This window comes from Salvelinus fontinalis, chromosome 36, assembly GCF_029448725.1.
Source record: "Salvelinus fontinalis isolate EN_2023a chromosome 36, ASM2944872v1, whole genome shotgun sequence".
NCBI classification, from domain to species: Eukaryota; Metazoa; Chordata; class Actinopteri; order Salmoniformes; family Salmonidae; genus Salvelinus; species Salvelinus fontinalis.
Window position 1 is genome coordinate 11,046,020 of NC_074700.1, and position 13,303 is coordinate 11,059,322.

The following is a 13,303-nucleotide window of genomic DNA, read 5'->3' on the forward strand; positions in this document are numbered from 1 at the left end:
TGAAGGGTGATGATTGAGGTCACGCATATGACAGTTTACTTCCTGTTGAAAGCAACTGTTTGGGACATTCATGAGCATCAAGTATTGGGGCTGAAAAACAGTCCTGCAGAGTGCAATCGAAAGTAATTTCTCTTTGGGAGGTACAAAAATCATGTTTCCATCTCATAAATTCTCAAAATACAGTAAATTGTTTGTTCTTTCAGGCCTCTTACCGTTGCCTAATTATCATCAGTAGGCATAGCACCGTGAGAGACCTTTTAAAAAACTCCAGGTCTTGTCACTCCAGGTGATCTCTCAAGACATGTGAGAGGCAAAAAGTGTGAAAGTGAGTCTTTGACGTGGGTTGGAATCGCAAAGGGCGACTGAGAGGCACTGCAGCGGAAATTGTAAATGGAGGAACAGTTCTAAACATCCATGTGAGCAGACATATAGATGCCACATATCAGTTCAGTTCAATGAGTCCAATGCGGCACCTCGGTGGTTTGAAAATGTCAATTTCATGGCGTTTAGACATTTATTAAAGCGCTAATGGATACCTGCCTGGAACACAAGAGGTTAATCCGTGTCTTTTCAGCCCTCGCCTTTTGTCCGTCTCCTGTTGAGCGTGTGGCACCCTGCCGCCATAGCGGTCCAAGTGGGCGAGACGTACATGGCGAGATGAGGCGATATGAGACGTTTTGATTTGACGCGTGTGTACCGCTGAGGGGCAGTGAGTCTACATCAGTGATTCCACAAATGTATTGATGTTCTCTTCAAATGTTCATCGGCAATTACAAGTGTTCTTTTCATAAGAGGTCTGTAGTTGTAATTTAGGTGCATAACATTTTTCATCTGGATCTTTGAAGAGGCAATTTATAGATCTCTGTAGTGTTCTTTTTGAGATGTGTGCTCATACATGTCCGTACTCATACATGCACAAAGGACTCATATGTGCTCATACCAAGTATGAATGCATTGTACTACATCATGAAATTAGTAAAAGGTTTGGGGAAGGTATGGGGATATGAGTCTTATTAGATTAAGTCATCAAAAAACACAACAGTCAAACACACAACAGGCAAACACACATAAAAACATCTGTGTGATTGTTTTGTCAGGACAACTAGCCTTTGGTCCAGGGATAAGCCAGAAGTGTAAAAGTGTAATACTGGTAGCAAGGCAAATCCTCTAGAACAGGGGTAGGCAACCCTGCTCCTGGAGTGCCACAGGTACTGCAGGATTTTGTTCCAACTAGGCACCACACCTGACCAACTGGGCTAATTGATCAATTCAAGGATTGCCTAAATTCAAAACACCTGGTCTTCCAGGTTGGTAAAATCAGAAACATGAAGTGCCTGCGGCCCTAGAGGAACAGGGTTGCCTACCCTTGCTCTAGAACCACAGTAGTGAAGAACGCAGAGGTGAATAATTCCCATTTAATCGAACACATCTCCGCAGCTGCACCCAGGCTAATGGTAGTGTGTGTGTTTGTGTGTATGCGCAGGTGCTGGGCGCAATATCCTTGATCATGGTCAGATGTGCTGTGGCCTCGCAAAACCCATCTCACAACATCTGCTCCCCATCTCTAAGAGGGCAACATACATACAGTCATTTTTATACACTTGAATTATGGTCCAAAGGCATTTATAACCTGCTCTGGAAAATGTAGAAAAATTAAAACCTTCCTTCATCAGATCATTGATTTCTTCGCCAATTCATTGCACTGAGGATGACTTCAGAAAAGGGAAAGTGCTGGGTTGTTTCAAAAGGGTGAGAGAGGAGTGCTGGGGGAGAAATGCAATCAGTCATCGACGTCCATTAATATCTTTGGTGTTCATTCCATAGTGAAGAGCGACTGGCACATTTGTGCTGACAACGGGAAATAGATTGAAGCAGTGCTGGCTAGTTTTACAATATTTTTTTCTCAATGAGCTTTTCCATTAGGGAAATACCACACCCACAGTGTGTACAGTTTGTGCGTGTGTGTGCGTCTGTGTGGGTATGTACAGTATGTGTGGTCTAAGCATATGTCACCGAGGCTATAGATTGAGAGGCGTAGGAGGTGAGGTCATTTCCATTCTGAAAAGCACCATTAAAAGCATCTAATTTAATAAGCCATAACCCAGTGTCCCAAGAACATATGACAGAGGCAACTGAGTGATGAATCCCACTTTAAAGACAAATAAATGCAATGAGAAATCTTCTCTTTTAAATGTGCATGTGTACTAAATCAAAGCACCTGCCACATCCCTGACAAAAAAATTGCTTTTCGATGGTAAAGTTGCGCTGCTTATCAACGTGAAACGGCGGTCGGACAAACAAATACAAATCTGCAAATAAGCTGGAAAACTGAGGGAAGGCGGAGTGTTTATGTGTGGGATCCTGAAAGGAGCAGATAGATCAACCCATAGGATGCACCACTTTGAGCGATGACGTACTACAGCCAAGTATGGCTATGAAACTACATCCCCCTTGCCACATTCAGTAGCTTCCAATTGAACAAACAATTATAACAACATCCCTTTATATTACAGTACTGGTTCCACCGGTGCTTACCTGATTTTTACTAGCTTACGTTTTGATACTTAGCTACTTCAAATTAACACAAACTACCTGGTACTAAATGTTGCCTAGAAGTGCTTGTTTTAATGAATCCTAAGGAAACAAACAAAATGGGTTACTGCTGCGTAAAAACCCTTCCACCATGTATGTTCGAAATAAATACCTGGTCACTTCTATACAGTAAAATAAAGTGTCATCGTAATAGTGATCAAATCAAATCAAATTGTATTGGTCACATACACGTGTTTAGCAGATGTTATTGCGGATGTAGTGAAATGCTTTTGATACAATTATCCCAGAGAACAAAGGTACAAGAAAGCTAATACTACATACTAACTATATGAATACCATAAGGCTCTGCACATTACAAGCTAAAACTGAGTTTGGCTAGAGGGCAAACTTTTGTCTGTGTCCATTCACTGCTTTTGTAGGACTCAAACAAGGCTATGTTCTGTCCATGTGACCTCTGTAATTCTAAGTGTGACTGAGGAAGTGGCAAAGTTTGACTTATAAAACATTCCACATATTCATTGGTTGTGTTGACCCCCCCCTAAAACATCCTGTTCTCATGTCAAATCAATGAGTTGAACTCTATTCTATAGAAATACAATTGTAGAGAAATACAAATAACTCCCACATACAATTTTACCCCTGCACATTTATTGTGGTCGAATATCGGTACAATACCTTTTTCTATAACTTGCCAGAATAACAACCTATCCCTCAACGTAATCAAGACAAAGGAGATTATTGTGGACTACAGGAAAAGGAGGACCGAGCACGCCCCCATGCTCATTGACGGGGCTGTAGTGGAGCAGGTTGAGAGCTTCAAGTTCCTTGGTGTCCACATCACCAACAAACTAGAATGGTCCAAACACACCAAGACAGTCATGAAGAGGGCACGACAAAACCTATTTCCCCTCAGGAGACTGAAGAGATTTGGTACAGTATGGATCCTCAGATCCTCAAAAGGTTATACAGCTGTAACATTGAAAGCATCCTGACTGGTTGCATCACTGCCTGGTCTGGCAACTGCTCGGCCTCTGACCGCAAGGCACTACAGAGGGTAGTGCGTACGGCCCAGTACATCACTGGGGCTAAACTGCCTGCCATCCAGGACCTCTACACCAGGCAGTGTCAGAGGAAGGCCCTATAAATTGTCAATGACCCAAGCCACCCCAGTCATAGGCTGATCTCTCTCCTATCGCATGGCAAGCGGTACCGGAGCGCCAAGTCTAGGACCAAAAATCTTCTCAATAGCTTTTACCCCCAAGCCATAAGACTCCTGGACAGGTAATCAAATGGCTACCCGGACTATTTGTGTGAATTGTAAATGTGTTTTTTGCACATTCAACTCCCCCTGAGACACCCTCGGCAAGTGGGGTCACAGCCAGGATCTACCATCATCAATGGCGACCGTATAGGAATTAGGGTTTAGTGCCTCGCTGAAGGGCAAATTGACAGATTTGACCCAATGCTCTAACTGCTAGGCTACCTACTGCACTGATGAGTCACTTTCCCAATGTATTACTATTACCTATGGTTAATTACAGTGTTACATTACACAACATGTCTAATCATTTGCGTTGTACTGATTCAGTGAAGTTCTGATTCAGTGAAGGGTCAGTACTAACCCAATCAATATTTCTAATTGGAGATAAATGTTGATATGATTACTTACAAAATCATTTTAAGGAACCTAACATAGACCTCAAATTAAAGCGCTTCAGATAACAGAATTTGTGTGCCATTGCAATTAAGTTGGATTCTGTGTTTTTGTATTTTATATCACACAAATTACACCTGGTAGGTTCAGGAAATACTTTGGACACCCACAAAGAAAGATAAAATGAGCGCTGTCAAAATAAGAATGTTTCATTAATTGCCATGAAAAGGTAAAAATTACATTTTTCCCAGCTGAAAATTGCATTCTCAAAATTGCATTACAGACTGAATGGGCCTATTACATTTGAGCTACAAAGGGCCCTATTAAGTCTTAATAGCAGCAAAGAACCTGGGAAACAAAATGTCTCAATTGAAAAAGTGACGTTTTTCACCGTTGATTTATGCAAATAGAAAAGGGCCCATTACAATCATTCTGCCTCCTGCGTAGGATGATTGGCTCCTGCTTGACGCAGAAATCGTTGGCATGACAACCTTTAATCAAATTAATTTACCCTAGGACAACCTGTCACTTGAATGACAGCGCCGAATGGGATGTAGCATTAAGCCTTATTCCAATATTCAATAGATATTTGACAGAGACAGAGAATATTGCAAAAATCTGCTCGCATTAAATTCAGTCATTTTACAGTGAAGTACAGCTGTTTTTACCACCAAAGAACTCACTAAATGCTAGAGATATCAAAACACAATTTGTAGACGTTATGTTATTGTAAACAAGCATTGTAGTCTCAGTGTGCCGACAACTAAAATAATTGCCCAATCATTCAGTCCAGGTACTCAGGGGCCACACATGGCTCGGCTCAGTTTGCAGCAGCAGTTTTCTTATGATTACAGGTTTCTATTATGTTTTCTTCATGCACATGATGCCACAGACAGGCCAATCAGAATTTCTGCTTTGTGACCATGTTCATGTTGTATGAATTGTAGCCGGCTCTAATAATATCAGTGTTTCTCAGTCCATTTAGTTTAGCCCAGCACTAACACCACTGATTTGGCTACTGGAGGGCTTAATGTTAGTTTGTTAGTGCTGGGATACAATAACCTGTGCATCCCTGAGAGTCCTTCTGGAATGTATTGAGACCCTGCATGAACTTGAAGCAAACTGACACTACCAAATTCTCCCATCTAACCCGGTCTCAGGTCTGCAGTAGTGACAGAGCATTGACGGGTCATTCCACCTATTTACAGCACAACCCCTTATCAGCCCTCTACATGCCTGACCACCCTTCCCCACCTCCACCCCATCTGTTCAATAATAGCTTCCCCTAACAGTTTCCCAATAAAAGTGGAGTTGACATGACGCCAGTCATCCAGTCACATTCTCGATAACAAAGGATGACCTTGGCCCCATTCGGTCAATAGGCCCTGGGGTGAGAGGAGATGGCTCTGGAGTTCAAAGGGCATAGGGTGGTGAACAGTAAACAATGGCGCTGCTCTTATACCCCCACTGAGCAGTTGTACATTTGCCACCTTTTCCTTCTCTCCCTCTTGTACTTTAGTCATTTCATTATCACCGTTCACGTCCCTCATTACTTAACGGTGTTCCCTCCACTAGTGAGCCGTGAAGAGAAATGTATTCATTACCATGTGTTTACCACGAGATTCGGATCTTTAGCCGGAGGTGTGCGTGCCTAATTTGAAAATCCCAACATTCGAGGTCTTGTGTTTTCCTTACTTCCTTGTGAACCTTCGCCAATTGAATTTAGAATTACTTGGCTCAAACGATAAGCAGAGACTGGCTGAAAATAGTCTCACTGAATGAATATTTCAAACGAGAGACACCTACAGTACATAGCCACCAGTCTTAGCAGGAATCACGGCAGCCATTTTATTTAAATCGGCAAGCGTGACTAGGAGGTATCCATCTGCACCGAACTGTCATTCGCGGAAACACGTGCCCGCTGGCTTCGAAACACTGTGTGATGCCATGCGCCGCTCATTCCATTACACCACCACCATCACCCCTCCCTCCTCCACTTCTCTCCCTCTACCTCTCACCTCCTGCTTCACTGGGTTTTTGCATCCCGGGGAAAACAAACAAGCAATGTCATACCAGAGAGCCGGGCCTCCCCACTACTCACGACTTGACACTGGCGTAACGAGAACGTAGATGTACATATATCACCTGATCATTAGATGTGAGCTCTATTCAATTTGAAGGGTGTTCGGGTGAGGAGAAGATTCAGAGGAGGATGCCTACGTATCCTGACAGGTGTTCGGGTGAGGAGAAGATTCAGAGGAGGATGCCTACGTATCCTGACAGCCTGACACACATGCAAACCAGTATGCATAGTAGAATTATAGTAGTATTATGTCGTACTTTGTGAAATGAAATGAGCAATTTAGCTTTATGTACAGTATGTAGCAGTGTCTGCTCAATAGTATAGGAGTAGCCTGGGTCAGTGGGTATTAATACAAAATCTAATCAGTTCAGATGCATCTGGGGAGTAAAGATGGGTAGGTAATGTACAGTAGCCAAGAGTTCTGGGTCTCCATGCTATGTCTTAGAAATTACTAGGATATTAGCTTTGCTTGCTTGCTTGCAATATCCCACCCCCGCCCTTGTTTTGGGAAGCCCATAGCTCAAGCATTGGGATTTAAATAGAGCACCAGTCTCACACACCTCCACATAGTAGATGCATTCGGATAGAGAGGATGGAAAAAATGGAAAAGGGAATTGGGAAACTCGGACCGGAGTGTGATTGTGACTTTGATCAATGGCTGAGGAAGCTATTTACCAACGTGGGGCAGTGTGCGAGGCGGACTGTAATTGCATGCCCGTCTGTAACTCTGTGAAGTAATTGACAGCTGCAAGAGGCAGGTGTGCCCAGCGACACTGTGACATTACACAAAAATATAGAAAAGGGAATGGAAAGAGGGAGGAGGGGGAGGTCCTTTCGACTCCCTGACATAAATACTCTGTCATGCCAATGTCCTCCAAAAATAAAGTGGGTGTGCATGTACGTGTGTTTGTGGCGCAGGTGTAGCCCTTTCACGGCACTGTTGCCCACCGTCATACTGTAGTGCAGTTCCTTCTACGGTAATGACTCCCATTAGTAGGTGCGCATAGAGACAGCATTTTCAAGTTTAGTAGTTGACAAAGTTTAGTTTTTACTGAATTACAGTTCATATAAGGAAATCAGTCAACTGAAATCAATTCATTAGGCCCTAATCTATGGATTTCACATGACTGGGCAGGGCAGCAGCCATGAGTGGGCCTGGGATAGCATAGAGGGCATTTGGGCTCCTGAGTGGCACAGCGGTCTAAGGCACTGCATCTCAGTGCAAGAGGCATCACTGCAGTCCCTGGATCGAATCCAGGCTATATCACATCTGGCCGTGAATGGCAGTCCCATAGGTTGGTGCACAATTCGCCCAGGGTAGACCGGGGTAGGCTGTCATTGTAAATAAGAATTTGTCCTTAACTGACTTGCCTAGTGAAATAAACAAAACAGGCCCATCCTCTTGGCTCCCAGTAGGTGAGCCTGGCTCCCAAGGCCAGCCAATCAGAACATTTGTTTTTCCCCCACACAAGGGCTTTATTACAAACAGAAATCCTCCTCAGTTTCATCAGCTGTTCGGGTGGCTGGTCTCAGACAATCCCGCAGGTAAAGAAGCCGGATGTGGAGGTCCTGGGCTGGCATGATTACACGTGGTCTGCGGTTTTTAGTCCGGTTAGACATACTGCCAAATTCTCAAAAACAACATTGAAAGTGGCTTATGGTAGAGAAATGAAAATGTAATTCTCTGGCAACAGCTCTGGTGAACATTGAGACATCTGTGGCAATGTGTTGTGTGACAAAACTGCACATTTTAGTGACCTTTTATTGTCCCCAGCACAAGGTGCACCTGTGTAATGATCATGCTGTTTTATCAGCTTCTTGATATGCCATATCTTTCAGGTGGATGGATTATCTTGGCAAAGAAGAAATGCTCACTTGCAGGGATGTAAACAAATATGTGCACAAAATTTGAGAGAAATACTGTAAGCTTTTTGTGCATAAGGAACATTGCTGGGATTTTTTTTTCCAGCTCATGTAACATGTTGGGTTTATATTTTTGTTCAATATACATAACCTTTCTATCGGCTTCAAAAATTGGTCAGTGTTACAAGCACTTGATCAACTGACCCAGGCCGAGATTGATGGTGATCCACAGGACAAGGAAAAGAGGAAAATGCAAAATGTCCTACAGGCCACCTGTGACTCATCAATTGCAGGAACAAACCCAGTCCTATCTGGCAACCGCTAAGAGGACAGAAGCTGAACAGTGTTGAATTCAATCAAGCGTACCATAATTCCTTCCAGACTATGTGTGCATCCCAAATGTCACCCTATTCCCTATTTAGTGCTCTAATTTTGACCAGGGCACACTATACAGGGCACACTATACGGTTAATAGAGTCCCATTTTGGACTCAATCTATGAGTGGAAGCTGACTCACAGCCCCTATAATGGCAGCCCATAATCAAGCACCTCCTCTGTGCCATGATTAAGCACTCAGTAAAGTAGGCACACACACTGCAAATCCTTTGGCGATGCCCCCTTCTTCAGAGTTAAGTGCACTCATTACCCTCCAAAGGGAATGTGGGTGCTTCATTAGCTTTTATGCCCGGCCATCCGGGAGCTCGCCTAGCGAGTTCATGATTCTCGTGGGGGAGGGGGCGACCAAAGAGTCCTCGATTGCAGCGATTTGCATTCGGTACAAAGGCCTCTTTCGGGCCCCATGAAATGCCTGTCGGCTCTGTTGGTCTAGCTGGGCCTTTTAACCTGCTTGTGTAATTGGTCATTTTCACTGTGGCTTTTGTTGGTGTAGGGAGAAACCTTGTCTTGACTTGAGCCAATGAACAATGTGGACTGTAAACTTGTGAGAGAAAATGATCAGCTGTTTAACCGAATCAGTTGAATTTGAAGTGGTTAGGGGTTAAGCACTTCAGGACCTCTAAAAGAATGCATGAGGTTATAACCCGGAGATAACTGCAAACTGCCTTGTAAAATATAAATGACATCGTAATACCTGGTAGCTATGATTCTACTCTCCTTTGCATGGATTGGGTCATAATACAAGGTGAAACGCAGAATTTGAAAAGTAGAGAAATTAAGTAGCTTCAGATTATAAAATGTATACGATTTGTTGACCATCTCCCTTTGGGGAGGACCTGGAGGCAAAGAAGCCTCCACTGGCCTCAGAGGCAAACCCACTGTGAAAGGGTCAGGGTCACTAGCTACGGTACCTGAGAGTATGTCTTTGTGAAGAATCTAATGACATCGTTAACCCCGCCCCCCGAGACGGTACTCTGGTACGCAGCCAGACGCTCGCTGACAAACAGATGCTTTGGTCCACCTACTCATTAGCAAGGCTCTTCATTGTCCACAAGCAGGGAGGAGAAACTCTGACCACGGCCATCTGCATTCTCAAAACACCACACATCTGCAGTGGCAACAACATTCCAGAATGTATGCAGTTTCATTCATTCATTACCACATGCGTTGTCTTGTTCACATTCACAATGTCAGACATGTTGGTTTTCCCAGGTCCACATACATTAACACATTTGTTGTTTTGTTTACATTCACAAAGTCACAATGATGTCAGTTTCTAAAAACACCACAAAACTGCGGCAGCATTGACATTCCTGAATGCATGCTGTTTAATTCCTTAATTAACACATCTGTTTGTTTACATTTGCAATGTCGGCCATCTTGGTTTTCGAAGATGTCGGGTCATATAGTTCATATCTACATTTACTCAATGCTCTTTTCCAGAGCAACTAGGGGTAAGTGCCTTGCCCAAGGACACATCGCCAGAATGTTCACCTAGTCGGCTCAGGGATTCGAACCAGCGACCTTGCTGTTACTGGCCCAACGCTCTTAACCTCCAGGATACCATTCAAAAGCACTCTATGAGCATTAATCAAGGCTTAGTTAAGTACAGAGATTCAGCGAGACAAAGTACTTTGCTGTGGGGAGATGTTGAAATGGAGACAAACATAATTTACAATAGGTTGAAATGCATTTGGATTTATGCATTTCCACCCCTTTAATAATGAATACCTGGAGGAGTGGTCGACAAGCAAACAAACACATCAAAGATGCAATACATGCTTTAAAAGTAGGGAAGCAGCTACTTAGAATAAACTCCTGACTTTTGCAGTTTTCTGGGGTGACTGTGTGTGTTAGAGCCCTGCACCGGCATGGATTTTAAGCCCGAGCCCTACCCATGCCCTCGATGTTCAGGCCCTACCCTACCCATGCCCTCGATGTTCAGGCCCTACCCTACCCATGCCCTCGATGTTCAGGCCCTACCCTACCCAGGCCCGAATGCTTCTGCCAAATTTAAGGTGGGCCCTGCCCGAAACACGAAATCAGAAATAACTTAATCTGTTAGTTAATCCATTAGCAGCTGTTGTTTGTCTGTCACTCGCTCCCTATGCACAGCTGCTCTGCTCATGGCCTCTGAGCCAGTGAGTATCCATAGCAACAGCTCCGCTTGGGCTGCTCTGCTCAATGAAGAGACATGAGAGAGCAGTTAGCTGTTGGCTATTTTTCGTCACAATAAACTCCGACTCGAGGAACATTATTATTTTCTGTGAAATAATTGATCTCATTTTATATTTGATAAGGTTGAAGTACTTCTGACACTTCTGACTGTACTATGCAGCAAAGCAGGCAAAAATGGCCTAGCTTCTAAATGTTAGGTATCAATTTGGTGATACCCGAGCCCTACCCGTTCCCTAGTTATTGATGAAAAACAGGCCCTACCAGGCCCTAACCCGATATATAATGTCAAGGCCTCTTGGGCCTGGTAGCAGAGCTGTAGTGTGTGTGTCTGTGTCTGTCTGTTTGTTTGTTTGGTTGTCTCTTTAAGACATGAAAAGTGTCATATTTTATTACGATCCCCATTAGATGTTGCAAAAGGCGCTACTACTCATCCTGGGGTCCAAACAAAACACGAAACATGACATGATACAGAACATTAATAGGCAACAACAGCTCAAGGCCAGAACTATATCCATTTTTTTTAAAGCCACACAGTTTGTGTGTTAGCCTACATATCAGTACTATCTAGTTCCAATGAGGAGAAGCGTTGTGCCGTAAGGTGTGGCTTTATTGGTTATTTTCAACCAGGTTTGCTGTTAATTTGAGCAATACAACATTGTTCGGAGTTCCATGCAATAATGGATCTACAGTTGAAGTCAGATGTTTGAATACACCTTAGCAAAATACATTTAATCTCAGTTTTTCACAATTCCTGACATTTAATCCTAGTAAAAATTCCCTGTCTTAGGTCAGTTAGGATCACCACTTTATTTTAAGAATGTGAAATGTCAGAATAATTGCAGAGAGAATGATTTATTTCAGCTTTTATTTCTTTCATCACATTCCCAGTGAGTCAGAAGTTTACATACACTCAATTAGTATTTGTTAGCATTGCCTTTAAATTGTTTAACTTGAGTCAAACATGTCAGGTAGCATTCCACAAGCTTCCCACAATAAGTTGGGTGAATTTTGGCCCATTCCTCCTGACAGAGCTGGTGTAACTGAGTCAGGTTTGTAAGCCTCCTAGCTCGCACACGCTTTTTAAGTTCTGCCCACACATTTTCTATAGGATTGAGGTCAGGGCTTTGTGATGGCCACTCCAATACATTGACTTTGTTGTCATTAAGCCATTTTGCCACAACTTTGGAAGTATGCTTGGGGTCATTGTCCATTTGGAAGACCCATTTGCTTTAACTTCCTGACTGATGTCTTGAGATGTTGCTTCAATACATCCACATAAATTTCCTCCTCATGATGCCATCTATTTTGTGAAGTGCACCAGTCCCTCCTGCAGCAAAGCACCTCCACAACATGATGCTGCTACCCCCGTGCTTCATGGTTGGGATGGTGTTCTTCGGCTTGCAAGCCTCCCCCTTGTTCCTCCAAACATAACAATGGTCATTATGGCCAGACAGTTCTATTTTGTTTCATCAGACCAGAGGACATTTCTCCAAAAAGTACAATCTTTGTCCCCATGTGCAGTTGCAAACCGTAGTCTGACTTTATGGCGGTTTTGGAGCAGTGGCTTCTTCCTTGCCAAGCAGCCATTCAGGTTATGTCCATATAGGACTTGTTTTACTGTGGATATAGATACTTTTGTACATGTTTCCTCCAGCATCTTCACAAGGTCCTTTGCTGCTGTTCTGGGATTGATTTGCACTTTTCACACCAAAGTACGCTCTTCTCTAAGAGACAGAACGCGTCTCCTTCCTGAGCGGTATGACAGCTGCGTGCTCCCATGGTGTTTATACTTGTGTACTATTGTTTGTACAGATGAACGTGGTACCTTCAGGTGTTTGGAAATTGCTCCCAAGGATGAACCAGACTTGTGGAGGTCTACAATTTTTGGCTGATTTCTTTTGATTTTCCCATGATGTCAAGCAAAGAGGCACTGAGTTTGAAAGTAGGCCTTGAAATACATACACAGGTAAACCTCCAATTGACTCAAATGATGTCAATTAGCCTATCAGAAGCTTCTAAAGCCATGACATTTTCTGGAATTTTCCAAGCTGTTTAAAGGCACAGTCAACTTAGTGTATGTAAACTTCTGACCCACTGGAATTGTGATACAGTTAATTATAAGTGAAATAATCTGTCTGTTAACTTCTTGTCAATAAGGGGAGCTGTTAGCACTTTGTAATAATGACGTTCCCAAATTAAACTGCCTCGTACTCAATTCTTGCTCGTACAATATGCATATTATTATTACTATTGGATAGAAAACACTCTCTAGTTTCTAAAACCGTTTGAATTATATCTGTGAGTGAAACAGAACTGGACTTAGAGCAATTTTCCTATGTGTATGTCAGAATGCCAAATTTTGCAAGCTGCTCTGAGACCTGTGTATAAATCTGCCTGTCTTCTATTGGTTGAGATGCACTGCATACGCCTTCCCCTGGATGTTAGCGAATAGGGAGACTTGAAATGGAGTCTCTACGTAGATCTCAAAGGTTATAAATCACTTGGCAAAGACGTGTCTGTTCTTTTCCCTCTTCGCTCTGACGCACTGAGGACCTTGGCATATTGTACTAGAACCA